Below are 5,176 nucleotides of genomic sequence, written 5' to 3'. Positions count from 1 at the left end.
ATTGTTATCAATCTTTTTTTTTTTTGGTAAGGCAAAAATGTAAACCATGTCATAATTTGGTGACACTGCAGGAAAAAAATATAATTAAACATTGTATTGTCACACACATACAGTACAAGACCAAATTATTTGAGCTAAATTCATTTGTGGAAAGAACATTTACACAAATAGTTCACCCAAAAATGAAAACCTGTCATCATGCATTCACCTCATGTCATTCCATGTTTTTACACTTTTGTGGAAACAAAAAGAAGTTTAGCAAAATATTCAATAGACTTTTTTTTCCCCCACACAACATAAGTAGACAGTGACCAGGAGCTGTGAAGGGTTCAAAATAATCATAAAAGTAGAACATTAGACACTCTCACTGTACGTCTTATTTGTATCTATTTTATTTCCCCTAAAGAACTTTAGGAGAATCAAATGAGACAAAGTTTTATATATGAAAAATTACAGATTAAGGCTCCATTTAAAAGTTCTCTGGATGTTAAAAGGTTTATCACGGAACCACCAATGCCAACAAAGACCCTTTTTTTTTTTAAAGAGAAAACAAAAAAAATTAAATAAAATAAAGAACATATGAAGAGTTCAGATGCAAAAGCCTCCAAGTACCGTTTGAAATTTTCTTCTAAAATGAGCATTTTTAATCAGGCTCCTGTTTATGTTCAGTTATTTCACTTTAATGGCGATGAAAAGAACCTAGTCATTGACATTAAAGTGAAAATACTGAACCTACACATAGGAGTCTGAGACAAATGCTCATTTTAGAAGAAAATTTAAAACGGCACTTGGAGGCTTTTGCACCTGAACTCTTCATATAAAGAACACTTTTTTGCACTATATGGTTGTTGTCTGGAAAACAGCAGCTTGAACTTTCTGTAAACCATCTCCTTTTGTGTTCCATTGAATACAAGTAAGCCATATGGGTTTGACATGACATGATGGGATGTAAATGATGACAGCATTTTCAACAAAATAAAAGTAGACAGTGACCAGCTGTGAAGATGCTAAAGGGTAAAAACAATCATAAAAGTAGACCATTTGATTTACTACTATACTATAACTGTATGCCTTATTTGCATCTATTTTACTTCCCCTAAAGAACTTTAGCAGAAACAACAGAGACAAAGTTTTATAAATGAAAAATAACTGATTAAGGCTCCATTAAGAGCCACGAAAAAGCAATAAAATTTTCCTCTGGGTTTAGATGGTCCCCTGAGAACTATTCCCCACTACTAAAAGCTTTAATGTCTTTTTAAAAGCCTTGAAACACAACACTCCCTGCAAGCCAAATAAATATTGCTTAATCTTGAGGTGACGTTTCGCCCTTGTTGGTAAGGCAGGATATTTTTCTTTATAGTCATAAACATGCGGTCTGCAGGCCTGGCGAGACAGATTGATTGATCAATGGTCATGATGAGATGTTGGTGTGATTAGTGACCGGACGGGCATCTGGCCGCACCAGATGTCTCGCACCCAGCAGCAGCTGATAGATTCTGGCCAGCTCATCGCTCTGTCTCTCTGTCTCTCTCTCCAGGAACACAACATTTCTGTCAGCATCTCACGTACACCCAGGGTTCTCCACCGATCGCGCTCTCAGCTCACAGATTCTCACTCAGACTTGCTTTCTCTTTTCTCAGTACACATACATATTTAGGACAAACTGCAAGATGATCTGTGAAATGAAAAAAAGATGGTTTCATATTCCACCACAATTTTGCCTATAGCTGATGTGAGAAACTGAAGCTATGGGGAGTAAAGTGTGTGTGAGAGAAACAAGGACAGGTCTATCATTATCTGCACTGTAACAGGCCCATCATTCATTTGGGAACAGCACGTACTGAGCCAATCAAGTTGAAATCAGTCAAATTGTAAAATGGACCAAAATGTATGTGCTGCTATAGTGTATGGCAAAACACTATAGCTATGGGTATTATACATTCATTATGCCAATGGTACAATGTTTTTGCACCAATATCACACTTTTATATCCACAAACAGTGGCAATACATTTTTGACAGACTATTTTGTTTATTGTTTTATAAAGTACAATTTTTGGGGAATTTACTATGGTAATACTGTGTTTTTTTAGACATGGTTTCATGGCAATACTGCCCTTTCAAAAAGTGCAAGTAACGTGGTACAGAGATGGTAATACTAAGGTACTTTGTACTACCATGGTACTGATATCTATACAGCATGATATGATTCTTCCAAAGATACCATGTTATTACTATGGTGAATGTCCAAAAGAGCATAGGACCAAGATGCAATGTAAAATAAAATAAACTTGTACATGTGCATCGTTGAGCAAAGTAGCACAATACCCTGTTTTCATATATGAAACAAATATTGTTTATGTATTTTTATACAGGGTGTTGTCAAAGTGCTGTTAAAAGCATACTAGTTAATAATAATATAGATAGATACATTTAAATACAAATTCTAAATTAAATTTAGATATTACTATTATGTGTATGTTATTTATAATGATCTATGAAACTAATTTCAAGCTTTTAAATCAATCTTGGGAAACCTAAATTTAGTCCAGTATTATTTTAGTATCACTGAGATAATATTACAGTTTCTATGAATATTTTAAATCAATTTTTATTTTTATATTTTCAGTTTATTTATTTTTTATTTCACGTAACATTTCAATAATCCAACATGCTCTTTTTTTCAGTTTATTTTATTATTATTTTTATACTTTACGATTTAGTCAACTGTATTTTGCCTGATTATGCGTTTATACAATCTGTTGCAAAAATTATTCCCCATCCATTATTTATTTTGTGAGATAATCATTACTTTTCAGATACTTGTGTCTTTGAACTGTACTTCTCTTATTTGTTCTTCACCCCTGTACATAACACCAACATTTATGAGACACATGGTGCATTGTCTCGCTGTAATTTATCATATCAAACTACCCGAAACTACTAGGCCTCAGTACTCCATAACCTTCACACAATCTGGGCGAGAGATTCTTAAACATGATGAAAAATGTTTGAAGATGTGCGCGCGCACACACACACACACACACACACACACACTTCAACCCTACCTGTTTGAAGGCATCTAAATATGGTCATTTGTGTTATCAGCGCTATTCAGCGGTCCCCGGGGAACCTTCTCCATCACGGGCAGTGAATGACAAGATAAACAGTCGGCGCGGCAGGACAGGCAGGGATTGATTGCGCGTTTGTGCGATTAAAGCGAGACAGAGGTAACATGCAGTCGGGAGGCAATTCGAAAATGGTAATGAAATTTAATGATGCGTGAAGATGAGTTTGGCTTTTTTGTCAGCGGAGAACACAAGAAATAAATGCTTTGCACTAAAGCGATTCGTAGCTGTGGGAAACCGTGGAACCGTTGTAAGGGGGAAGGACAACCGGGAACGTCGTTCCGGGTCTTGTGACCTGGAGGCCCATCAATATAAATGTCGCATGCATGTGCCCACACACGTAGGCTATACATACAAACATCTCTCCGGAGATGTTTTTTTAATGCATTGGCAGAGTTGAATTCATTTACAGGATATCTCTGGGACAAAGTAATGCCACTTAAGTGAATGAAAGTCGTTGATTTTAATGAAAGTGTGGACCTGCACTTGCAATACCAGATTATTCTTTGATAGAACTTCTTAATACCCTTTTGGTGAAGGTCAGAAAGCTGCCAGGGGGTTATAATTAAACTGATAAAATTACAGGTTTGGAATCAATATAATGGAACATAAAAATCCAGGTCAAAAAGAAGGAAAAGCCTGGAAATCTGTAACCATTAACTCACCCTCATGTTGCCCAATGTTTCCTGTCTTCGGTGGAACACAAAAGAAGACGTTTCACAAAATGTTCCATACGCAGATGGTGAACAGGATCTGTGAAAATGCTAAATGTTAAAAAAATAAAGTCACAAAAATACAGTAATTGCAAGTTATATGCAACATACCTTCTATTGTGTTCCACATAATTTGATTTCTTAAATATTTACATCATTACTTTTTTGTCCTTTAAAGATGTGAACTCTTGAAGGATAAGTTATGTATTCATTTCCAGGACTTGTGTATTGAGTATTTTGGCTCATTTTCCAGTTAAACTATGTTATATTAAACGTAACTCAAGGTCTGCACTCTAAAATACTCTTTATTTAAACAGGAGATAAATACAAATAAGAGACGTTTCGCCTTGCTGCCTTCATCAGTGTGACAAGATCTCAGTAACTCAATGATTATATGAAGACCAGCAATGACCCACAGGTGGTGGTAATTAGGTTTCCAGATTCACAGACTCCAGATCAGTTCCATCTATAACAGCAACACATTTCAACAAAAAACTTAAACAAGAATCAATGGGGACAATAACACGTCAGGCAAAAATATGCCATTCATAAACATTGCTCCCAAAAAAAATAAAAAATAAATTTACAAGAAACACGAAAGATCAAAATCCTCATTTAAACCCAAAGGTGGCATGGTCTTTAAATAAAACATCCCCAAAACGCCTCTCTTTGTAAGAGTCTTTTATCAATATCTCCACCCCGGCGAGGATTCATTATTTTCTCAATTCCTATACATTTCAGTTGTTCAATACTTACCACCACCTGTGGGTCATTGTTGGTCTTCATATAATCATTGAGTTACTGAGATCTTGTCACACTGATGAAGGCAGCAAGCTGAAACGTCTGTTATTTTTATTTATCTCCTGTTTAAATAAAGAGAATTTTAGAGTGCAGACCTTGAGTAACGTTTAATATAAGAAATAGGTCTTTGCACCTACAAAAGCTGGGAGAGCCCGGTGAGTGTTGAGATTCCAGTTAAACTATCTAAAAATCCTTGAAACCTGATCATTAGAGAAGCAACAATGCATAAGTTATTAAGACGTGTTTTGTATGATTCTTAGAGAATGCATCATTAATATGAATGCATTTTGTCTCTTTTTTTCACTTTGTTTATTTTAAAGGAACACTTCACCCCAAAATTATTATTATTATTATTATTTAATTAGCTGAAAATGTACACACCCTAAGGCCATCCAAGATGTAGATGAGTTTCTTCATCAGAACAGATTTGGAGAAATGTAGCATTACATCCTTTGCTCAGAAATGGATCCTCCGCAGCAAATGGGTGCCGCCAGAATGAGAGTCCAAACAGCTGATAAAAATATCACAATCATCC

The 5,176-nt window shown here is 35.5% G+C and overlaps 1 long non-coding RNA gene across 1 annotated transcript; it reads right to left on the bottom strand.

The window, feature by feature from the left end:
- Nucleotides 1-658: 658 nt before the first annotated feature.
- Nucleotides 659-4,185, bottom strand: LOC107569966 (uncharacterized). Its single transcript, XR_001606970.1, has 3 exons — nucleotides 3,952-4,185; nucleotides 3,793-3,880; nucleotides 659-1,675 (listed from the first exon to the last, which is right to left on the bottom strand). It is a non-coding gene; the product is annotated as an uncharacterized lncRNA (long non-coding RNA).
- Nucleotides 4,186-5,176: the final 991 nt, after the last annotated feature.

Source organism: Sinocyclocheilus grahami, unplaced genomic scaffold (assembly GCF_001515645.1).
Source record: "Sinocyclocheilus grahami isolate Dianchi unplaced genomic scaffold, SAMN03320097.WGS_v1.1 scaffold1399.1, whole genome shotgun sequence".
In the NCBI taxonomy this organism is placed as follows: domain Eukaryota; kingdom Metazoa; phylum Chordata; class Actinopteri; order Cypriniformes; family Cyprinidae; genus Sinocyclocheilus; species Sinocyclocheilus grahami.
The sequence above is the reverse complement of the archived record's forward strand: the minus strand, read 5'-3'. Positions and strand labels throughout refer to the sequence as shown.